This window comes from Gadus macrocephalus, chromosome 18 (assembly GCF_031168955.1).
Source record: "Gadus macrocephalus chromosome 18, ASM3116895v1".
Lineage (NCBI taxonomy): Eukaryota > Metazoa > Chordata > Actinopteri > Gadiformes > Gadidae > Gadus > Gadus macrocephalus.
In genome coordinates, this window is record NC_082399.1 from 14,878,223 (window position 1) to 14,904,014 (window position 25,792).

The 25,792-nt window shown below is 47.3% G+C and overlaps 1 long non-coding RNA gene across 1 annotated transcript in view; it reads left to right on the forward strand.

Moving 5' to 3' along the window:
• LOC132446476 (uncharacterized) overlaps window positions 1–24,474 on the forward strand; it is a 365,756-nt gene extending 341,282 nt beyond the window's left edge. The window contains exon 2 of the long non-coding RNA XR_009522858.1: window positions 24,378–24,474. This is a non-coding gene — a long non-coding RNA (uncharacterized LOC132446476). The remainder of the gene's footprint in view (window positions 1–24,377) is intronic.
• Window positions 24,475–25,792: the final 1,318 nt, after the last annotated feature.

The following is a 25,792-nucleotide window of genomic DNA, read 5'->3' on the forward strand; positions in this document are numbered from 1 at the left end:
CATGATAATTTATTGTCAATGATAACTCCTAGAAGTTTTACTTCTTCTAGTTGCTTTATCAACATTTTGTTTAATTGTGAGGTTAAGCTTTGGTTTTGAACCAAAAACAGTGATGAATCCTCAAATGTACCGTCTAAATGAGTTTTAGACACTGCCAATATGTGTAAAGTATTTACCAACAGTACACCAGCAACTTCAGTCAATTTATTCCTGATACTACATATGTTCAGGTGGGCAATTCTAAGCCCTTTCTTAGGCAGCTTATCAAACATAACTAATTAAACCTTCCAATTCAGTAAACTCATTATCATAGGAGAATTGCCAACTAAAATCACATGTTGCAGCTGTAACATAAACACACTCTAACATACACACATATAACAAACACATTTGTCCTTCAACATTGCGCGGAAGCCAAGTGGCTGTGTTGAGAAATGAAATTATAATTAAGTTGGCCCCTTTACCTCCCATCATAAGGTGTAGCCTACCGAACTAATTCTCTCCTTGCAAAACAAACTTATATTCATTCAGTAACTCTCGGACAAAACTATTCTGTTAATCAATAATTCAAACAATAATGTTTGGATTATTGTTTAATAACTAAAACAATAATCCAAACATAATTACAAAGGCCAACATCCTTGTGCCCTAGATTGAAACCAAGGGAAAAAAACAGCATTTCATTAAACCACCAATTATTCACGCGATTGTGACGAATAGAAAAGTAGAGATAGTCCATCAGAGTACCACCAGAGAAACACAATATTCACGAGATTGTGAAAGGTAGAAAAGGAGAGATAGTCCATCAGAGTACCTTAAGACCATCAGTCTCTGTCTTTTCCCGTGAGCTTCTTCAATAGTTCAGCTGTCTTGTCATCCAACTTTGTATTCTTGCCCCTATGCGCTGCCTGTTCTCCGGAGGGCACCGGCCGTTCGTAATGCGCTCTACTGATGCTTTGCGCTTGGAGCGCCGCGGTGGCCTCAGTCGCCGTGTTGAACACCTGCTCCCCACCATTAGTAAAAAACCTTCAGCCTCGCTGGATACACAAAGTGAGACTTTATTTTCCTTTCACGTAATTCCTTTCGTATCCCGGTATACTGGCTCCTCTTCTTCATTACTGCTGCTGAGTAGTCCTGGTCGAAATAAATCCTTTTGTCAGCATGCATGATCGGGGCCCTCTTCTTCTCCCAGGCCGCTTGTAGAACTCTCTGCCGTGTCTGCCAGGTTAAGAACCGGACAATTATTGAACGAGGTGCCTCTCCGTCCTCTGGTTTCTTCTGTGGGGTTGATCTATGTGCAGCAGTTATGAACAGTTCGTTTTGAGGAATGCCCAGCTTTACCGATATCAGCTCATCTAAGAATTTCACCATATCCGCTCCCTCAGACCCTCAGAAGCACCAAGTTCAGCTTTTATACTCAGCATCAAAATTTGTAGTTCAGTCTCTTTGTGCTCCTGATCACCTGCCATTGTGTTCGGCAATTGTTTGCGCTTCTCTTTCACTTTGATCTGTTCGGGTTTAGTCTCTCCCGAGCGCAAGTTCATGCCCCCACTGTACGTTCAATATAGTTTTGCAACTCTCAGTCTTTAGTCTGCATTTCAAAACAAATTACAGCTCAAAACAACCACTCTCTCCCGCTCAGCTCAGCCATGCGCCATTGGGCTGCTAGGTTGGTAGAAGCTCTGCAGGACTGGTTTGGATGCTCAAAATTTCTTCAGCCTCCTGAGATGGAACAGTCTCTGTATGGCTTTCTTTACCGCAGTGTCCAGGTGGGTAGACCACGTCAGATCATCGTGATCTGGACACCAGCATCTCCTTAGTCCTGCTTGCGTTGAGGTGGAGATTGTTCTTCTGACACCATTGTGTCAGGCACCTCACCTCCTCGAGGTAGGCCGACTCATTGTTGATGTGAATTAGGCCTAACACTACGGTGTCGTCAGCAAACTTAATGATGGTATTGGAGTCTGCGGTGGCTGCAACATCGTTGCATTTTGGCTTTTTGGGTATGGGGATGATAGTTGACCTTTTAAAGCATGTGGGGATGATGGACTGTGCCAGGGACAGGTTGAATATAGCCGTGAACACTGGTGCCAATTGATCGGCGCAGACCTTGAGAACCCGCCCCGCCTCTCATCTGGTCCTCCAGCCTTCCTGGCGGTCACCAGCTTAAATGTCCTCCTGACATCGAGTTCAGAGAGAACGAGTGGTCCTCCGCTCCCTCCTACTCACCCACACCACTCTCAATCCCTGGTGCAATGGCCCCTTGGCAGGTGTCAAAGCGTGCAAAAAAAGTGTTGAGGTTATCCACCAACTCCTTACTTGCAGCACCCGGCGGGGGTTTGTAGTCCGTCATGATTTTTAGCCCCTGCCACATGTCTTCTCCCAATATTCCCTATTGGCATCCCTCACTACCTTTCTCACATTGTATGCTGCTGCTTTGTAATCATCCATATTGCCAGTCTCCAATCCTGATTTATATGCAGCCGTGCGTTGTTTCAAGGCATTCCGGGTATTTTTATTTATCCATGGTTTCTGGTTTTCATATATTTTAACAGTCACTTTGGGCACCTTCATGTCTGTGGTTGTGGAGATAATATCAACGACATTCTCAGTGAGCACATCAATGTTAGTGTTAGTATCTACAGTGCAGTTCTTGAACGTACCCCAAAGTGCTTTGTGGATTGCTACTCGCATGCTGTCCTCTGATTGGTCCGTCCACCGACACACCCGTCTCGTCATCGGGGGTTCCCTCGTAGTTTGGAACACAATATAATGCCCTCACCAAGCCTGGAAACTCATGTAGGCCATAAAAGCCCATCTAGTTGTTGAGCATAACATTATATGTTGGTGGTTTGGTGGAACCAAGATGCTTGACAGGTCACATTGAGGTTTCCACAAAGGTGTTCACTTCACAACAACCTCCTCTATATGGTATGCTCTACAACCTGAGCTACGCTACACTGACAAGATCAGAGAGAAGAGAAGAAAATAGGTTAAAAGGGTGATATGATGCCAACAGGTGTGAGTGTGATTAACCATTACAAGAAGTTTTCAAATCTGATATCACTCCTTTAGATATAGAGGTGAGAGAGACATAGACATGATTCCCACCAACAGTTGGATAAACATCTCTTTAATCTATACTTCACGTGCTGTACACACACACACACACACACACACACTGTGGTGCTCGGTTGGGCCGGGTTCCACGGACAAAACTCGCTTGGCATTGGGGGTTTGGCCATTGCAGGCATTTATTTAACAATCAACTTCCAACAATCAAACCATGAAGGAGACGCGGTCTCTAGGGCCTCCGTGGGCCTCTAAGCACTCTCGCTGCCACGAGCACTTCCTCCCGTGCCGTGCTGTGCTGTGCTGGACCTCCACTTAAGATGGCTCCTCTGCTTTCGGCCAGGTGTCCCCCAATCACCCTGATTGGGGAGCCGAAAGGGCTGCTCTCCGTCGCCGGCTGGTGGGTGGGGGTGGTATACCCCGTCCTTTACGGTACCCCGGGGCCGTCCAGGCCGAGGTTTACGTGGCGGGATGCCACACTCCTCCACCCTTTGTCCAAGCCCCAGGTAGCCGAGGGACCCGCCCAGGCTGGTATCTCGACAGGGCCGGGTGTCTCCTACGGCGGCGGCGGCTGCACCTCTCGCAGCGGTGCCGGCCGCATCCCTTGCCGCGACGGCAGCCGCATCTCTCCTGCCCCGGGACTCTAGTGCCGGGTCCCAACCCCGGCGGAATATCGGACAGTCCCTCCCGATTACCACGGGGACCGGTAGGTGGGGGACAATCCCCGCCCGGATCGTGAACACACCGTGTGTGGTGCGGACAACCACATGACACGTGGGGTAGGTCCGGGTGTCCCCGTGGACGCAGGCCACCTCCATCGGCTCCCCTGCCTTCCCACCCGCCAGGTCGGGGCGAAGGAGGGTAACCGCACTGCCGGTGTCCAGGAGGGCCTGCGTGTCCCGGTTCATCACCCGTGCCGGAATGGTCGGACTACCAGATGTTCCCTGCGCCCAGCAGGTCGCCAGCATACAGGGCCGACCCGTCCCCACGTCCGCGCCGGCCGGCGGCGCAGCCCCGTCCCGGCCTCAGGCTGCGGCGGCGTCCCTTGCGGCGGCGGCGTCCCTTGCAGCGGCGGCGGCGTCCCTCACGGCGGCGGCGGCGTCCCTCGCGGCGGCGGCGGCGTCCCTCGCGGCGGCGGCGGCGTCCCTCGCGGCAGTGGCGGCGTCCCTCGCGGAGGCAGCGGCGTCTCTCGCGGCGGAGTCTGTCCCGACCGGGTTCGGCATACCGACTGGGTGGGGTACTTCACCGGGGGTCCGTAGTGGGTTCTTCCAATACCTGCATTCTCCACCAAGTGTGGTAACCCGGTGCTCGGTTGGGCCGGGTTCCACGGACAAAACTCGCTTGGCATTGGGGGTTTGGCCATTGCAAGCATTTATTTAACAATCAACTTCCAACAATCAAACGAAGGAGACGCGGTCTCTAGGGCCTCCGTGGGCCTCTAAGCTCTCTCGCTGCCACGAGCACTTCCTCCCTGCTCCCGTGCCGTGCTGTGCTTCTTCTTCTTCTTCTTCTTCTTCTTCTTCTTCTTCTATTTGGTTTTATTGGCGGTTGGCAAACAAACATGTGCATTACGCCACCTACTGGTTTCTTTATGCATCTTTATTTACTATTGTAACCCTGAGTTACCCGGATTTCATATTTTCTTTATCAAATTTGTTTCTTTTAAATATCCAAATACGTGCCTATAGCATCTATCTCCTGACATTTTCCTTAATATATTCTCTAACTCATATCTTTCTATAATTTCTGCCAAATTATCCTGCATTTGTCGTCTCTCTACTTCATACTTTCTACAAATGTTCATTACATGATCTACCGTTTCCTGCTCCTCACAATGATCACACCTCCCTGTGTCATGTTTTCCAACCATAAACAACGATGCATTTAGCCCTGTATGTCCAAATCTTAACCGTGATATTACGGTTTCTTCCCTTCTGCTCCTTCCTGTTCCCCTGGCCTCTCCTACTTTCCTCTGAATTTTATAAAACCACCTTCCCTTCCTCTCCTCCTCCCACCTCTTCTGCCATTTCTCCTTCATTTTCCTTTTAATTATGTTTTTACCCTCCATCTTGCTGATATTTATGCGTAATTCAATTTCTTCACATTTTGTTGCCTCTTTTGCCACCTTATCTACCACCTCATTCCCTCTCACTCCAATATGTGCCGGTACCCACACAAACACCACTGTTATACCCATCATCTCTATTCTATATAAAATCTGTTTTTATCTCTATTAGAATGTCCGGCCTGCTATCTGACTTACTGCTCTGTAGACTGGTTAGAACTGAACTTGAGTCCGAACATATTGTTACTCTTACTGGTCTAATTTCCTCTACCCAATGTATTGCCAATAATATTGCAATCATTTCTGCTGTATACACCGATACTTTATCATTGACCCTTTTACCCACCCGCACCACAAATTCTGGGACCCAAAATGCTACTCCTATTTTACTTTCTGCACTCTTTGATCCATCTGTATATATCTTTACATAACCATAGAATGTATCAATATACTCTTGCACACTTATGGCATTACAAACAAACTCTCCATCTTTATTTTTCCTTTCTAGAATTGTCAGATCTACTGTAGCATCTGGAAAAATCCAGGGTGGGAGTGCTGATATTGGTACTGTTGGACTAAACTGTATCTTTTCAATTCCAATTTCTTTTGCCCTCTGCACTGCTGTCCAACCAAAATTCCTAACTTCCTTTTTCTCTTTTTCCCAACTAGGTTTTAACGTGTCTTGCGCTGGATGGTCCTTGCTATGTCCTTGTAAATGCACCCAGTATGTCAGTGACAATTGCAGCCTTCTCAAATCAATAGGCATGACCCCCATTTCTACCTGCAGCGCAGCTATAGGTGTTGTTTTAAAACCGCCTGTACATAAACGCAATGCCTGATTCTGTATACCTTCCAGTTTCTTCATGTGTCTCTGCTGCTGCCCCATATACCACACTCCCATAATCTATAAATGCTCTAATTAAACCATCATATATACCCTTTAGTGCCACTCTATCCACCCCCCACTCTATTCCAACTAGACACCTCATTATATTTATAACCTTTTTACATTTGTCCACAACCTTCTGAATGTGTATATTCCATGTTAACCTTTCATCAAACCACATTCCTAATAACTTAAAGTGTTTTACTCTTTTTAGGTCTTGTTTATAAAGTTTTAATTTAATCTCCCACTCTTTTCCTGGTGAAAAACATTATGTTTGTCTTCCCTACCGAAAACTTAAAACCCCATTTATAAGACCATTCCTCCACTCTATTGATTACCTCCTGTAATTTTTTAACAATGAATGCCGTGCTGTGCTGTGCTGGACCTCCACTTAAGATGGCTCCTCTGCTTTCGGCCAGGTGTCCCCCAATCACCCTGATTGGGGAGCCGAAAGGGCTGCTCTCCGTCACCGGCTGGTGGGTGGGGGTGGTATACCCCGTCCTTTACGGTACCCCGGGCCCGTCCAGGCCGAGGTTTACGTGGCGGGATGCCACAACACACACACACACACACACACACACACACACACACACACACACACACACACACACACACACACACACACACACACACACACACACACACACACACACACACACACACACAAAAACGTAATGCTGCTCTGTTCAGGAACATATTAAGAAAGATCGAACTGTGTTGGTTCAGTATGATTACATATTCGTCATTTATTTTAACTGTCAAAGAATATTTATTATTTCATATAGACATTGTCATTCACTTGAGAGGGCAGACGTTGAAACATGAACAGATTGCACTGGATAAACAGACAGAAGCAAAGTCTGTTTTTAAGAACAACGTTATAGAATACTGGGAACAATAAGAGAGAAAGTCTCAGACAAATATCTTTATATCTTTCATATTTCACAATTCAATCATCTATTATTTGCTTTATGGATGCAATTTCTCTTAATGGCTGCCCTCCCTGCTTTCTCTCTCTACTTTTTTTTTTCTTTCTGAAAATCTCTTTTAGATCCGTATTTCTCTCTCTATCTCTCTCCCTCTCCCTCTCTCTCTCTCTCTCCATCTGCTTGCTTGCTGAGAGCTATCATTATAAACAGTGATAGGCTCCAGGAAGTTCTGACTTGTTCAGTCTCGGTAATATACTTCCTATTCAATATGACTTGTGAATAATTCATATGTTTTGTAATGTCCCCAACCCAGAAAGCACGCACACTGGCACATTATACATTGCTCATGTGAAATTCATAGCCCAACGTTTATGCATGTTACAGCCCATCGGCAGATCTGGCTGCCCACCGCTGTGCTTTTATTATGTAGTTATGGCCGTTCAATTCCCATGAGGGGAGGTGGGGGCCATTTTATGGGCCTGAGTGCTGCCACTGAATCTGTCTCAGTAATAACCCACGCAACTGAATCTGTCCCAGTTATAACCCACACCAGTGGACACGTGGAGCCTGGTAACTGATAGCCCAGAGAGGGCTCTGTCATACCGATGGAGGATATGCACCACTGTCTATTTCCTGCATTGTCCCCACAGTCAGTTTGCTGTTATCAGAAACTCTTGTTTCATTTGGAATATCCCATTTGCTTGACACCTTTGGCATTGTCAGGTATTCTCCGGAGGTTTTGACTGACGTATTCCAAGTCAACCGCTCTGTCTGTGTTGGCGTGTTTTACTTGAAACGTACACATCAAGGAGGAAAGTAGCCTGTCAAACACAGGGCTAGAATTGTTGGCATCTGTAATGATATACCGCGGCGCTAGAGGGCGCCGCCGCTTAACACAGGCAGTATGTATATATCCCGCGCTTCTTTGAAATAAAGCAGTTTGTATTACGCAGGCACAGGAGTCAGTCGTGTCTCATTACATGATGTCAGAAAAGACGAATTCACGCCAAATATAAAATGGAAGCGCTAAAAGCACCGGAACCCCTACGATTGGAAGGAAACATCGCCGACAAATGGAAGAGATGGAGACAAAAATTTGAACTTTACATGACCGCTACAGGCATGGAAGGAAGGTCGCAGAAGGTACAGAGCTGCACGTTGCTACACGTTATCGGGGATGAAGCTTTGGAGATCTACAACACTTTCGACTTCACACAACAAGAGGACAGAAACAAACTCAAGGTACTACTGGACAAGTTCGAGAAACACTTCACCCCCCAAAATAATGTGACGTTTGAGAGACATGTGTTCAACACGCGTGTACAGGCCCCCGGCGAAAGCATCGACCAGTTAGTTACGGAATTGAGATCAAAGGCAAGGTCATGTGAGTACGCACAACTATGTGACAGCTTGATAAAGGACCGAATTGTTGTGGGAATAAGGGATGACCATGTAAGGGCAAAATTGTTGAGAACAACAGACCTAGACTTACCCAAGGCTATTGACATATGCCGAGCTGCAGAAGCTAGCCGTACACAATTGGACAAATTAAACACACAAACACAAGCCGAATGTACCGTTAACGAAATCAAACGGGAGCGCGAAAAAAATCAGCAGACGTCACCAGCCACCCCGTATAGGCAAAATACAATTCAGGACTGTAAATACTGCGGCCGAGACCATCAGAAAGGGAAATGTCAGGCATACGGTCAAAAGTGCAAGAACTGTGGGAAGATGAACCACTTCGCGAACAAATGCATGTCCAAAACAGCATCGTACAGGACAAGAAAGCCAGTGCACAGGTTAGAAGAACAATCCGAATCAGACCCAGATGAAATGTACTTGGACATGGTGAAGACAACCAGCGGGGAAGACTGGGAAGTGGACCTCGTCATTAACGACAAAAAAGTCAGATTCAAAATAGACACAGGCGCGCAATGCAACGTCATACCGGAATCCATCTACCGACAAGCAGACGCTCAAATTGAAAAATCTAAAGCAAAACTAGTGACTTACGGAGGACAGTGCCTGAAGCCAATGGGGAAATGCCAACTGCTCACGGAATACAAGCGGCGTTTTCATCACGTTGAATTCCAGGTGCTGAACCAGAAAGCAACACCACTGCTGGGCCTAACAACCTGTGTGAAACTCAGACTCATAAAGCGCATCAGAGAAATAAAGACAAGGCAAAGTCAAGAAATACGGACGGAATACGCAGACGTGTTTGAGGGACTGGGACGCTTCGAGGGAGAACAGCGCATCAAGATCAGAGCAGATGCACAGCCCATCATCCATGCCCCGAGAAGGGTCCCCGTCGCCCTGAGAGAGAAAATAAAGGCGGAACTGAAAAAGATGGAACAACTAGACGTCATCGAGAAAGTAACAGAACCGAGGCAGTGGGTGAGCAGCATGGTCGCAGTTTGGAAGCCAGAAAAACAGAAGATACGCATATGCATGGACCCCAAGGACCTGAACAACGCTATCGAGAGGGAACACTATCCCATGAGGACGATTGAAGAGGTGATGGCCCGGATGCCAGGAGCCAAGGTATTCAGCACACTTGACGCACAATGTGGCTACTGGCAGGTAAAGCTGGACAAGGAAAGCTCAGCGCTGTGCACATTCAACACCCCTTTCGGACGTTACGCATACAAAAGACTACCATTCGGAATAAACACGGCCGGCGAAATATTCCAAAGACTGATGACAGAAATGTTTGAGGACATGGAGGGGGTGGAAGTAATCGTGGATGACGTACTCGTATGGGGGACAAACGAAGAGCAACACAACCAAAGACTGGAAAGAGTGCTGAACCGAGTCAGGGAAAAGAACATCAAACTCAACCCAGAAAAATGCACATTCGGGGCGCAAGAAGTGAAATACATGGGACACATCTTGACAGCAGACGGACTTAAACCAGACCCCAAAAAAGTGGAGGCAGTCAACAAAATGCAAAAACCCACAAACAAGACTGAATTACAAACTTACCTTGGGATGATCACATACCTGGGGAAGTTCCTACCGCAATTATCCACCGTTACCGCCCCACTCCGGACGCTGCTGGAGAAAACCACAGAATGGATCTGGATGGAGGAACACGACAGGAGCTTCGAGAAACTGCAGGAAATGGTCACCGAGGCTCCAGTACTGAGATACTACGACGCGTCGAAGCCAGTCAAGCTAAGCGTGGACGCATCCAGTTGCGGAATAGGAGCCGTGCTTTTCCAAGACGAATGCTGCCCCATAGCTTACGCCTCAAAAGCCTTCACCGATACCCAAAAAAGATATGCGCAAATAGAAAAGGAGCTGGCTGCCATCATGTTTGGATGTGAAAAGTTCTACCAATACCTGTTCGGGCGAACATTCGAAGTCGAAACTGACCACAAACCCTTGGAGGTAATTATGAAGAAACCACTGGCCGAAACCCCAATGCGACTCCAGAAAATGCTACTTAGGCTTCAGAAGTACAACATGACAGTGAAGTACAAAAAAGGAAAGGAACTGTACGTAGCCGACGCCCTGAGCAGAAACTTCTTAAAAGAGACTGACGAAAATGAAAATAACGATGATGTCCAAGTGTGCGCAGTCATGTGCTTGCCCATAGCACCAGAGCGACTACAGGAAATACGCACAGAAACAGAAAAGGATCCAACACTCACAGCAGTGAAGCAATTCATTCTCCAAGGCTGGACAAACAAATCAGATACGCCAGATGAGGCCAAACAATACTGGGACTACAAGAGCGAAATGACCATAGAAGATGGACTGATATTCAAGGGCAACAAACTAGTCATACCAACCACGCTGAGAAGGATGATGTTGAAGAAACTACACTCCAGCCACCAAGGGATCGAGAAAACAAAAAGATTCGCAAGAGACATCCTATTCTGGCCGGGGATGCAAGCACAGATCACAGACGCGGTTTCAAAATGCGCAATATGCGACACATACAAGAGGCAGAACAGAAAGGAACCCATGATTGGACATGAAATACCCGCAAGACCATGGCAAAAAATAGCCACCGACATCTGCGAGCTTGATGGCGAACACTACCTCGTCTTGGTGGACTACTACTCGAACTTCATCGAGGTAAACAAACTGAACACCACAACAAGCCAAGCAGTCATCAACATCTGCAAGCAACAATTCTCCCGACACGGCATACCTGATGAAGTCTGCTCCGACAATGGCACTCAGTATTCCTCCACAGAATTCAAAACATTCAGCGAGGAGTATGGATTCAAGCACACCACATCATCACCCACATACCCCCAATCAAACGGCAAAGCAGAAAAGGCAGTGCAAATAGTCAAAAACCTCCTAAAGAAAGCCAAAGCTGACAAACAAGACCCCCACCTCGCCCTGTTGGATTACAGAAATACACCCCTGGATGGCCTACCCTCACCTGCGCAGCTGCTTTTGGGACGCAGGACGAAGACGCGACTGCCCACAGCACAAAATCTACTAAAACCGAGAACGATGGAAGGAGTTCGGGACAGAATGCAGATCAACCAAGACAGAAAAAAACACTTCTACGACCGAGGATCACGCACACTGCCAGCCCTCACCCCCGGAGACACAGTGAGACTGAGAGACGGCAAGCAGTGGAGGCCAGCTAAAGTGATACATCCAACACCCGAGCCACGATCATACATAGTGGAAGCAGACGGAAAACGGTACAGGCGAAACAGAAGGGAACTCATCAAAACGGCTGAAGATACCAGCGCAAAGGACACTCACACTGAACGGGAGAACAACAACTCAAATGAGAGACGGCACACACTCAGAAAACCCAAACCCAGAGAAAGACTGAACCTGTAAGAAAGAAAAACTCACCTGATTAACATGTTATTCCCTTACAGGTTACAAAGAGACCGAATCAAAGACACTTAATGAATGAAAAAATAAAAAATAAAAAATCGGAGAGAAAGAAGAACCGAAATGAACCCTTTGATATGCTTAATATTATTTCATTTACATTTGGACTAATGTGATTAGTTCTTATGGTTCTACTGTTAGGTTTACTTTAATGGTTCCTGATATCTTATATGTTCGCCTAGGGTGTTCTACGGTTACTGAATGTTGATTTTCTTACTTCCTTGTAATTCAATCTTTAATGTTCAGAAAAAGGGAGATGTAATGATGTACCGCGGCGCTAGAGGGCGCCGCCGCTTAACACAGGCGGTATGTATATATCCCGCACTTCTTTGAAATAAAGCAGTTTGTATTACGCAGGCACAGGAGTCAGTCGTGTCTCATTACAGCATCAAAGGTTCTGCTCTTCGTTGGTTTAGATCTTATCTCACAGATAGAAAACTATTTTGTTTGGGTATCCACCAAGGGTCGGTGCTTGGTCCATTGCTTTTTGGAAACGACATGCTTCCCCTGGGCGATGATATCCGCAGCTATGGAATCAGCTTCCAATGTTATGCAGACGACACTCAAATCAACATTTCTGTTCAATCAAAGGAGTCCAGCCAGATCCTGAAGTTTGAATGCCGTCTGACTGCAATAAAAAGTTGGATGACCCAGAACTACCTGCAGCTCAACAAAGGGAAGACAATCTTCGGCCCAAAGCAACTCCAAACACAATTGAAAGCAGGCTCACTTTGTTTTGATGGCTTGGTCTTCCAGCATAGTGCCTATGTTAAAACATGCATCATGCAATATGTTAAAAGTATAACTAGAATTGCATTCTACGGAACCCGTAAAAAAAAAAACACAGTGTGTGTGTGTGTGTGTGTGTGTGTGTGTGTACTTTAAATGTGAATAAGTGCACATGTAAATCTCGATTTTATTTTAATTAAGTATTTATTGTTCAGCATGATGCATTCTAATGATTTGGGATTACGTCTGTGTCCCTACTTGGGATGGGCACGAGTAGTAAATTCCAAACTCGAGTGATCGAAGGAATTCCTCGAGGATCAATCGAGTACTCGTTTAATCAAATCTATTTTTAGAATGCAACGCATCTGCAGCAGGAATAGGCCTAATGATGAACGGCAATATTAACAACAAACATGTAATGCTTATTCTCCATCAAAACAGTCAGAGTTATCAGAGTATTCATTATTTATTTTTGCAAACGTTCAAAACACATTTTCCTTACAAAAATAAATATGCGTCTCACAATTTAAATCACGTCGAACCAAGGCCTGTAACGGTTTAAAAAAAACAAAAACGAAACAAGTAGCCTAACCATTGCAAATAATTTAAATCTGCAAATAAAACGGCAGCAAATGGACTATGGAAATACTCAGCGTTGTGATCTTCTCTACACGGCCAGGATTACAGCTGCGTCTTGCGGCGGTGAAAATAGCCGACACACTTGGTTGCTGCGGGTCTGCTTTCCCGAACTCACCGTTGTGTTTCAGGAGCATAGTACTTGTAGTACTCTGGTAGCTCGATTTCTCTTGGCATATTTTACATTTCACCTTATGATATCCCATTTCTTTAAAGTAGGCCTATTTCAATTCTTCGCTGCGCTTTGCTTTAACCACCATCTCTTAACTTTTTGAATTCTGGCGTGCCTGCACACGGCACGGCACGTGCCACACAGAAATTTGATACATTTCATTTGCTTTGTGCCCACGGCATGCGTTAGTGGCGCCGCACAGAAAATTGATACATTTCATTCAAATTAATGTGCTTTATTTTTATCTGAAATTATTGGATCACGTATACTCTCTTGCGCTCCGCCTCCAACTACGAGATGGTTAGTTACACCTTTCCTGCTGTCGGCTCCCAGACCGAGGAGCACAGGGTAGACGTACCCTCCAGGGCCGATACTCTCTCGGGGGCAACACCCTTCACTTTGACCGACAGTGGGTCTGCTTATAGGTCGGAATATGTTTGGAATGAAAGAGCTGAGGGCCCAGAAAAGGAGGAGAAGAAGAGAGAGAGACAACATTTGGGCTGAAGCGTAAGAAGGCCTGGCACTGCTCAGGGGTCTTGGGACAGACAGTGGGTGTTTTATGAGTTTATCCACAGACCTGAATAGGGTTTTTGGCCTGGACATGGAGGAAGTAGTGGGTAGTGAGTAGTAGCTTGAGCGGGCAGCATTGAGGGCATACCTATATGTCTGAATATGTTCTGTGTAGAGCACGGAGTGATGTTTTCTTGTGTAGAGCATGGAGTCAGTTTTATTTTGCCGCCTTTCCACCGGCGGGTACGCTTTGGACCCAGCACGCCTCAGCCCAGAAGTGAGGGTGCGGTATAGCCCAGCTCAGTTACGGCTCGCGTTTCCACCGCCGACCGTACCCTTATGGTAGGGCGGCGTTTTAGCCGTGGCAGCTACGTAAGCATCGTGATCTCTTAGCAGCCCGACACAGTATAGCCTGCTAGCAAATCCAAAGAAAAAGAAGAACGCACACAATGAACAAAGAAGGACGGCAAACTTTTTTTTTTCTTCAACAAACTAAGCTTTTACGTTGCCCAGAAATACCTCGGGGGTAATGTGTTTGTTTGTTATTATCCCCCTGTCGCACGGAAGTGCGATTCTATCGACCAATCACCGGACGGCGTGTGTAGCTGGAACTTGCCGGCACCCTTTCCGGCGTCTCAGTACCCCAACGGAGGAGTACTGCAGCGAGTACGGCTCAATACGGCTCAGTCAAGATCCCGCCCACTTTTGGCGGTGGAAACGCGACCCATGCCGCACCTTTGCAGACCCAACCGACCCGCACCCTTCTGGTGGAAATGGGCCATTATATAGCCATTTAAGACGGCGGCCAGCAGCCTTTAGTTGTCTGAGCTCCGGGGTGAACCAGGGGCATCTGCGATTTGCTGGTACAAGCCTAGTCCAGACAGGGGCTAAGCTATCAAGCAGGCTGGTCAGGGTGCCATTGTACATTGCAGGTGATGAGTCAGCGGCGAGGCCTGTATAGAGGCAGCAAGCATACTGCGGTCAATAGACCCGCTGTTATGACCTGTGACAGTTGTTTTCTCAGAGCAGGGGGAGGGGTGATCATAAGAAAACTGTGTTCAATGAGCTTATGATTAGAGACACCATAGATGGAACAAGAGACAGAGATGTCAATCAGACCAGAAGAACAGAGCAGATCCAGAGTGTGAGTGGGAAAGTCAACATGCTGTTTAAAAAAAAACAGTTCAATACAGAGTCAAACAGAGGTGTAAGAACAATTAGTATCCATATGAATGTTAAAAACTCCTAACATAATCACAGCAGAACAGGGAGAACAGTTAATTAAGTTCAGACATAAAAATTGTGGATGATTTGGGGTTGCGGTAGATTAACATTAGTAATAGGGGGATGGATATAATAATAATAATAATACATTTAATTTAGAGGCGCCTTTCAAGACACCCAAGGTCACCTTACAGAGCATATAGTCATCATTCAAAACTATGTAAAACAGACTAGGAATAAAAGGAAAACAGAGGTTAAACATGAAGAATAATAATAATTAATAACACTCAAAGACGCCTAAAGTGAAGGGGGGACCTCACTAACCACCACCAATACGGATATATACCATATATACCAATACCATATAACAGGAGATAATATAACAGAGGATAGAAGAGCAGCATAGAACAGATGAGATGGACAAATGTAACTTAATGAGAAGAACATCGGTTGAATTATGTAGTTGGCTTCACTTGAAGATCCCGTTGAACGCCAGAGTACAGAAACATTCTGACCTTGTCCTCATCTACCACCAACTAGGAGAACAAGCCATGCCTTTCTTCTGAAGCATTATTTAACACATCGCCTTGAGAAAAGGCATTTGGTTCCTCAGTGCACACTTTGCTCTCCTGTCTTGACCAGAGATCCAGGGCTCGCTGAGCACTTGAACTTTTGAACAGAAGTCTGCCTGTGTGAAGGAGTTTGAGATGAATGTGTGGTAAATGGTTGTTTTGGAGGGATGATTGCAAACAGAGGTTCCATTTTTAACTCTAATGGCTCAGACATTCACCGAAGCGCAGTGTGAAGAGGTGATGTGTGTGTCTGACTTGTAGGTGTGTGTGTGTGGGCCAATGTTAAATGAGTACTTCAAGTTTTAAATGAGTTCTCAATTTTTTCAGGTCACAAAAATGAGTTCCAATGCCCGAGACGTGCTCCCCCCGGTGTTTCCTTCTCTCCTATCTAGGTCTGTCCAGGTTTGCGCCGCTGTATTGATGAACCGGCATTTCTATTTAACTCTGTGAGGGGAGGAGCTGCCAGCCATCCCACCGGCAGCGGTAGCACCCGGTGCCGCTGAGATGGGCCGCTGTTTTTCCAGCTTCTACTACATTTATATTTAGGGGATATTGCTGACGATTTTATCCAAAGCAACTTACAACCACTCATTCGTACATTTACACACCGACAGCGGAGACGACCACGCGGGGCGACAGCCAGCTCGTCAGGAGCAGTCAGTGTGAGGCCTCTTGTTCAGGGACACCTCGACAGGAGGAGCAGGGGATTGAACTAGCACCCTTCCGGATACCAGTCAACCCGCCCTACCTCTTAAGCTATTGCATTAGGCTTGCCCCTTTGTTGTAATTTCACTTTTGGTATTACAGACTAATCCTAATTTTCTTAATTTGCAACCAGACCAACAGAGAGCTGTCGGATTCTCCTAGGAGACGGTGACAACAACGTCAACAACAGCCGGCGTTCCCAGTGAATCCCTGAGGGCAGTGACCTTGCTTTAGGACCTGGCTCAGGTCAAGGGCTCATCGTCCACCTCTGCCCAGCATGTTGCTACACAATGTCCAGTCACTGGAAAACCAGCTGGAAGACATCAGGGCGAGGATTACATAGCAGCGGTACATAAGGAACTGCAACATCCTTCTCTTTTCTGTTTCTTACAGGGAGATAGTTGACCCCTCCTGGACCAGAGAATGCGATCCAGCTTGCCGGATTCCTTGCTGTTCATCGCATGGAAAGAAAGGAGGAGTTTGGAAGTAAATAGGGGAGATTCAGATTCAACTATATTTTCCATTCAACTTCGACTTGTATGATAAAAAAAAAATCTAGCACTTCCCTGCTCACCTCACCTGTAATACGTGACCATTAAATATCTTCCGTACTCGCTGCCTTGTGAGTTCACGACACGTATAGTGTCTCGCCAGTTACGTCAAGCAGACACCAATGCCTCACTCAAAACGGACGCATCCTTTATTGTAGCCGGGGAGTTAAGAAGGCAAACCTCAAAAGGGTAATGATAGACCTTTACCAACATATCACACGCCCTACCAGAAAGGAAAGGAGGCTGGACCACAGCTACTCACTGGTAAATTCAGTCTCTCCCTCAGTTCTGTCTAAAAGTCTAAAACGGGAAGCAACGTTGATCAAGAACTTCAGGACGCGTTGAGTGATGGAGCCTGGGCCCAGGAAAGCTCAAACATGTTTGTGGATGTGCTGACGCGTTTTATTAATAAATGAGTGAGTGATATTTACCTTAGGTGAACATAAAGTGTTAAAGCGTCTGCCATGGATCCTAGCAGGAGCTAGGGTGGTTTGTCTGTCTTTGCGTTTCATGTTGTGGGCGGGGCTAGTGGACTCCAGCTTCTCCGGACTCCTCCTTTCTCCAACTCAACCAGACACACCTGATCATCATCATAATCAACGCTTCCTGTTGATCTACAAGGGCTTCTCAATCAATCATCGCCAAATTATCTAACTAAGTCCTCTCACTACCGCGGCGCTGTCCTTCAACACTGCCTCACTCGTTTCTACACCGACGCAGCATGGCTATCGTTCCCGTCCGTACTTCTGAGGTTTGCTGGAAGGAGTATTGCCCAATACCATTGGAGCACCACGAATGCCTCCCGCATCAACCAGCCTCTGCTCACATCCATTAAATAAACCTTTGAACTGAAGAACTATCCCAATCAGGCCAATGGGTGGACGCACTGTTGCATCCATCTCACGCCAGCGCCTTTATCTCCTCCCTCCAGAAAGTCAGGACCTAATAAACGTGCATCTCAGAGAGCCTCCTGACCTGTTATGGGCGCGGCTCCCAGAAGGAGAGCGCGGCCCTTCAGAGGGCAATTCATCGTCTGAACCTACCCCAGGGAGCACTCTCCGCGGTCTACAGGAGGTTTACACCAGGAGGTGCAGGCCCACAGCCAGGGGAATCATTCAGTTCTCCAGCCACCCGAACTACAGGCCCTTCTCCTGTCTGAGGTTGTGGAAGAGATATCGAATCGGTCCAGCAAAAACAGAAAAGCCTGGATGCTCACATGCTCAGACGTCATCACAGGAACCCTCTATCATACTCTCGGGGGAATACTGCACACGGTCACTTTAACTATGTCCTGTTACAAACCACACTGAACATTCAATAGTGTTTCTTGCACGGCATCACCGATACACACATTTATAAACGTCATATTTTAGTTTGCTCTTTATACACTAGTTATTTTGTTTCACCTTATATACTTAGAATTGTTGTATATTTTATCATTTATCCAAGCACAGTTTGCAACATCAACTCCATCTGCAAGAAAAACACATACAAGTTGTGTGTGTTTTCTCCATTGGTTCAGATTCCTAAAGTGGTCAATGTTTTCAACTAAGTTGACAATGCAGAGAGCAATTGTTTCACAACAAGCAAATTAAGTATATAATACTTTCTTGTATTATAGGGAAACCATCACTCTTGGCTATAATCTAAGTGTGCTTTTGGTTTGCTGTTTTTTTACTAATTTAGGACTGGAGGATGAGAGCCTTTTGTTTTGAGGTAGTTAAGATCTTTTATTTTTCTTACTTCCTATTACAAATTATGGGGTTGGCCCTCCTTATTTTCCATTTACTGGCCTCCGCTCCCAATAAGTATGTCTTTACTTTGTTAGTTTATATTAATAAATCTTTTGTTCAGGCGATTCTACTGTCAAGAGAATATAGCCTCTGGTAGGTTTTTAACAAGTATATTCTGTGGTCGTGATTGTCAGGTTTCAATGTATCAGCCATTATTCGTATTGTACATTGCATGCACGCTGAAAGAGAGACAGACAGAGAGGCAAGAAGGAGGGAGAAAGACAGGGAGCAGACAGACAAGGAACAGTGTGTTTACCCCTACAGGCGAGTTGAGATCAGTAAAGCTGCAAATCACAATGGAGCCAATCTGTTCCAAGGTTGTCCCGTCAGAGGAAAGGGATGGAAGGAGGGGAGGGAAGAGTGTCAGACAACAAATAACCTAACATCAGATGAAGGACTAACGGAGCTATGTCTGCGACAGGAAGATGGAAAAAAAATAATAATCTGCTCCACTGCCACCACTTTTGTCCTCTCAAAAGAACACTGTCTTGTTATGCATTTTCATTTCTTCACAAACAAAATGATCTCGGCCTGTTACAGTACCCTTGCCTTGTCTCTCTCCCCTCTGTCTCTGACCTCTCATCCCTCTCTCTCTGACCTTCTCTCATCACTCTGTCTCTGACCTCTCATCCCTCTGTCTCTCCCCTCCTCTCACCCCTCTATCTCTCATCCCTCGTCTCCCCCCTCTGTCTCTCCCCTCGCCTCCCCCCTCTGTCTCTCATCCCTCTGTCTCTCCCCTCCTTTCCCCTCTCTGTCTCTCCCCCCTCTATCTCTCCCCTCCTCTCTCCCTTGCTTTATAAATTCCATGCGCTCTCTTTATCATTTAATGTATTTTCTCTATTTTGATCATTTTTGAGTTATGCGTTTTAAAACTGGTGAGAATAAAGATGTTTTATGCAGGAATTAATATCTTCATGTCCCCCATCTCTCAGGTTGAGACAGAGAGAGGGGATGGAGGTTGGGGAAGATAGAAAGGGGATGGGGAATACTAATAGCCCATGCTGGTGACCTTCCCGCAAGATATGTGAGGCAGTATTATTATACAAAAATACTTTGTGTGTGTGTGTGTGTGTGTGTGTGTGTGTGTGTGTGTGTGTGTGTGTGTGTGTGTCAAATAGATTAAATAGGCCCCCTGTGATCCAAAACAAACAAACAACGAAGTTCAGATGTTTTGAGTTGCATCGAGAGGGGAGATGGGGGAGGAGGTGGGAGAGATCGGAGGAGGAGGGTTGGAGTTTGGAAGAGTGGGGAGAGCTAGGAGGTGGAGCGAATGAGGAGGAAGGAGAACAGTAGGAGGAAAGAGCAGAAGGAAGAGGAGGGGATTCAAGCTCTAAATTCTCTTTTGATTGGGAGATATGCTAATCAATTTCACAAAACTGCCTCAATTCGATCAATGTTTATTTATTCTTATTATTTATATTACTTTAATAATGAATACATAAAAGGAATTGCGGTTTAAATGGAAACACATCAACAGAACGACCGGCTTGCAGACAGACAGACAGACAGACAGACAGACAGACAGACAGACAGACAGACAGACAGACAGACAGACAGACAGACAGACAGACAAATCTTGTAAGAGATTGGAATCTGGCTGCAGATAAGAGATAGAGAGACAGAGAAAGGGAGGCAAGGGGACGCCTGGCTTGAAATGACTCAGCTTTATATTTTATTTATATTCCCCTTTAGATGTTCTCCTATGTGTCCTGTTTGTCCATTGTGCACACACACATACACACACACAAATGCAACACTCACACACATCAATTTATACATGCACAATGGCACCACCAATGCAGTCACACATTAGTAAATATTCAATCAATATGCAATCACACATAACACACAATAATGCACATGGCGGCCGTGCACAGTATTCATCGATGTGATTATCACTGCAATATATAGAGTGCCTACAGTCTAGTACACTCTAGTACACACACACACGCATGTTGATGTACGTCTCTCCGGGTATTCATTATTTAGCAGATGGCACCGAGGATCCACACTAACGCAATAAAATCCTTGTCACACACACACACACACACACACACACACACACACACAGGGCCTTATTTTAACGGTCTGAAACGCAAGTGAGACGCGCCAAACGCAAGTAGCTTGGCGATTGCTATTTTCGGCAAGAAAACTTAACACACATGATATGCGGTAACTATTGTTCTATTTATGATATAGCCTACGCAATACATTTACAAACATCGTTTCTTACCAGTATTGTATGCATTATCGTTATCGACTTGTGTTCCTAATGCATGTGTCCCCCCGTTAATCTACATTGCCATCGACTGTATTATGCGTTACGTGTTTAGTTTGCGTGTGTTTAAACAGATGGACGCACACACGCGCGCCCGCATTCATTAATTATTTTACACATAGGCCTAAACGCGCGCCCGCATTCATTCATTCTTTTTAACACTCACTCACGGTGAAACAATGTGTTCTCACGATCAAATACTCATCAATCCTAAAAGTTATGGGCTTGTTCACGATGTCTGTGTCAAGAAAATATGTGTTTGCTGATCTCTTACTCCCTTCTCCCCCTCTCTACATCTTCCTCCATGCCTCTCTCACAGTTGTCAACTCCCTGTCTCTCTCTCTGATAAAAAAAACATGTATCAATACAACCTTGCTTGCCACCTGGACCCGTCTGCGTTGATAGGAGCAATAAACCCGAACAACGCATTCATCAACTCAGCGACACATACCTTCCTAAACACACACACACACAGTGAGGGTGCCTTTGCGCGTGTGTGTGTGTGTGTGTGTGTGTGTGTGTGGCAACCCGGCGCTCGGTTGGGCCAGGTTCCACGGATGAACGACACTTTGGTGTGAAGTATAAGCCATTGCAGGCATTTATTAACAATCAACTTAAATCAGAACAACGAAGGAGACGCGGTCTCTAGGGCCTCCGTGGGCCTCCGTGGGCCTCCGTGGGCCTCCAGGCTCTCTCGCACCAGAGCGCTACCTTCCTCCTTGCTCTCCCGTGCCGTGCTGTCCAAATGTCAGTCCTTTTATATCGCCTCCTCAGCTTTCGGCCAGGTGTCCCCCAATCACCCTGATTGGGGAGCCGAAAGGGCTGCTCTCGGCCGCCATCTGCTGGGTGACGGCGGTACACGCCGTCCAGGACCAACCCTCGGGCTGGTCCGAGCCGAGGCTTACGGGGCGGGATGCCACACTCCTCCACCCTTTGTCTAAGCCCCGGGTAGTCAGGTGCTTGGTCTGCGTCGGCTGCGTCGTCTCCGGCAGCGTCATCTCCGGCAGCCTCGTCCCCCGCCGCGCCGGCGGGGGACGCATCTCTCCGGCCCCGGGACTCTAGCGCCGGGTCCCAAAGCCGACGGAAAATCAGGCAATCCCTCCCAATTAGGAGCGGAACCGGGAGGTGGGGAACAATCCCCGCCCGTGCCGTAAACACCCCTTGTGGTGTCCGTACGACCACATGGCAGGTCTTTAAGGTCTGTATGTCCCCGTGCACGCAGGCCACCTCCATGGGTTTCCCCTCCCTCCCTCCCGCCAAGTCGGGGCGGAGGAGGGTGACCACGCTGCCGGTGTCCACCATGGCCTGCGTGTCCTGGTTCATAACCCTTGCGGGTATGGTTGGGCTCCGGGACGGACCCTGGGTCCAACAGTTTGCCAGCATACAGGGCCGACCCGTCCCCACGTCGGCCGGCGGCGCCGTCCCGTCCCGGCCTCGCGCCGCGGCCCTGTCTCCCGCTGCGGCGCCGGCGGCAGCGGCGTCCCTTACGGCGGCGGTGGCGTCCCTTACGGCGGCGGCGGCGTCCCTTACGGCGGCGGCGGCGTCCCTTACGGCGGCGGCGGCGTCCCTTACGGCGGCAGCAGCGTCCCTTGCGGCAGCGGCGACGTCTCTTGCGGCAGCGGCGACGTCTCTTGCGGCGGCGGCGACGTCTCTTGCGGCGGCGGCGACGTCTCTTGCGGCGGCGGCGACGTCTCTTGCGGCGGCGGCGACGTCTCTTGCGGCGGCGGCGACGTCTCTTGCGGCGGCGGCGACATCTCTTGCGGCGGCGGCGACGTCCCTTGCGGCTGCGGCGGCGTCTGTACCGGGGGGTCGTAGTGGGATCTTCATCCTGCCTGCATTCTCCACCATATGTGGCAACCCGGTGCTCGGTTGGGCCGGGTTCCACGGACACAACACGCTTTGCATTGGGGGTTTAGCCATTTCAGGCATTTATTAACAATCAACTTAAATCAGAACAACGAAGGAGACGCGGTCTCTAGGGCCTCCGTGAGCCTCCAGGCTCTCTCACACCAGAGCGCTACCTTCCTCCTTGCTCTCCCGTGCCGTGCTGTCCAAATGTCAGTCCTTTTATATCGCCTCCTCAGCTTTCGGCCAGGTGTCCCCCAATCACCCTGATTGGGGAGCCGAAAGGGCTGCTCTCGGCCGCCATCTGCTGGGTGACGGCGGTACACGCCGTCCAGGACCAACCCTCGGGCTGGTCCGAGCCGAGGCTTACGGGGCGGGATGCCACAGTACCAAATATCTTCATCAAAACTTGTTATATCAGTGCTCTATTACGCGAGTAACGCGCCTAACCTGACGCTTGATCAACGCGCCTACGCAGCCACCATCGCTGCGCTGTATTTAGGAGTCCGAGGTTAGCTGAACCAGTATCTATTGCACCAATTGTTTCAGAGCGTGTTGTTTTTGTTTCAGAGAGTGTTGTACCTATATGTACGGTGGTGCGGCCTCGCGCTGTCTCGAGGTGTAAAACCCGCAGGCGAGGGCCGCGACCAGTATGTCCAACTCTGGCGATCCCACTGATCGCCTCAGAGCTGAGTGTTAACCAGACTCCCTCTGAAAATAACGCTGTACCTATATGTACGGTGGTGCGGCCTCGCGCTGTCTCGAGGTGTAAAACCCGCAGATGAGGGCCGCAACCAGTATGTCGAAACCGTGGCATCTCCTTGACCGCTTCAGAGCTGAGTGTTAACCGGACTCCCTCTGAAAATAATAAAAAGGAAGCACTCAGAATAGGGTTCATGAACATAAGGTCGCTTTCATCGAAGGCGCTCTTGGTCCATGATCTAATTATTGATAAAAAGATCGACATACTGGGGCTTTGTGAAACCTGGTTAAAACCAGATGAGTTTCTAGCCCTAAACGAAGCTACTCCACCCCATTACGTTAGCACCCAAGTATCTAGAGAAGTTAAGAAAGGTGGTGGAGTAGCCCTGATATCTAATTCTAAGCTTAATTTAAAGCCAAATAGATATATTTTCAGATCCTTTGAGGTGCTAGCGCTCTGCACCTCAGCTCCCCGAGAAGCAAAACGAGTTCCAGACTCTTTTGTTTTAGCTGTAGTATACCGTCCCCCAGGACCGTATTCAGTTTTTGTTGATGAGTTTTCTGACTTTGCAGCTGATTTGGCTACATATTCAGACAATATTTTGCTTATTGGGGATTTCAACATTCACGTGAATAACCCGTCTGATGCCCTCACAAGGGCTTTTCTGTCCATTACAGATACGCTTGGCTTCAAACAGCTCGTCCAGCACCCAACCCACATTGGTGGAAACACGCTGGATCTCGTTCTGACCCGCGGTGTAGACATTTCACAGCTAGTGGTCTCTTCCTACACCTCAGCTTTATCAGACCACTTTTTGCTCACTTTCCAGGTGGTGGTATCCTGCCCCTGCGACGATCAGCAAGCTACTTTCAGCTGTCGCCGCATCACACCTGCAACCATTACAGCTATGGCAGATAAGTTATCTGGTTCACTTGCACCTCTCTGTAACTATAGTGGTTCTTTGGAGTGCCTTACTGATGACCTCAACATTGCCTTGTCTGTTGCCATTGATTCAGTTGCTCCGCACGTAACAAAAAAACGAACATTGAAAAAACCAGCCCCTTGGTTTAATGCAGAAACGCGCATTTTGAAGCGAAACTGCAGGATCCTTGAACGCAAATGGCGCTCGACTAAACTTGAGGTCTTTCATCTTGCATGGCATAATAGTCTGATCACCTATAAGGGTTAAATAACTATATCATTAAAATTAACTATATCATTAATTTGAATAGAAATAATCCTACGTTTCTTTTTGACACGGTGAGGAGTCTCACTCAGAAACAGAATCAGACCGTAGGCTCCTCGATCGTGGCAGGTGAATTCATGGATTTCTTTGAGAATAAGATTCAATCAATTAGAGAGGAAATTGATGCTTGCCGTGCGGCTAATCCTACACATCCTGTGGGGCAGGATGGGGTTCTGCCAAGTAGGATGGTGAACTCTGACGCAACTCTTTTGGAGTTTAAGGCAATTTCCTTGGTGGAACTTGAAAGGGTGATAAAGGCCTCAAAGCCAACAACCTGTATGTTGGATCCTCTCCCTTCCAGGGTTCTTAAGGAACTTCTTCCAACGGTGGGGCCTGTTATCCTCTTGCTTATGAATCTTTCGTTTTCAACAGGAATTGTTCCTTCCAATTTCAAGGCTGCGGTGTTAAAACCGCAGCCTTGAAATCGAATCTGCCCTTCTTGTCCAAGGTACAGGAAAGGATTGTAGCAAAGCAAATCGTTGATTATCTGACGAGGCAAGGGCGTAGGAACCGGGGGGGACGTGTCCCCTCCAATTTTCGAGACAGGCGCATTTGTCCCCCCCCAAAAAATTATGCCGCAAAATATATATATATATTTTTTATAATTTACTCGCTTTTATTTTGAAAGCGCAACACAGCGTCTTGTCACCTGCCCCATGTATGGCAGCGCGCAGGGTTGGGGGCGGTTGGAAGTTATAAGGACTTCAGGCTGGAAACGCCTTCGAATCGCTGCCTAGAAGAAAAGTTGCCTGCTTTCCATCGGGGACGTAAGCACCGCTGTCACCGCTGCTGATCGCTGCCAGCCTGCAACTCTAATCGCGTGATCTCGTGATCTCGCGTGAATACGTCTCACTCGCAAGACAGCCATAAGCTGCCGCATCCCATCAACGGCTCAGACTGTTTGAGATGCGGGTGTCTGCAGCTAACGCAACAGGTTAGAGCTGTTAAAATGAAAAGACAGCAGTAGAATAGCTGAGAAGTTTTAGTGTCCTCCGCAG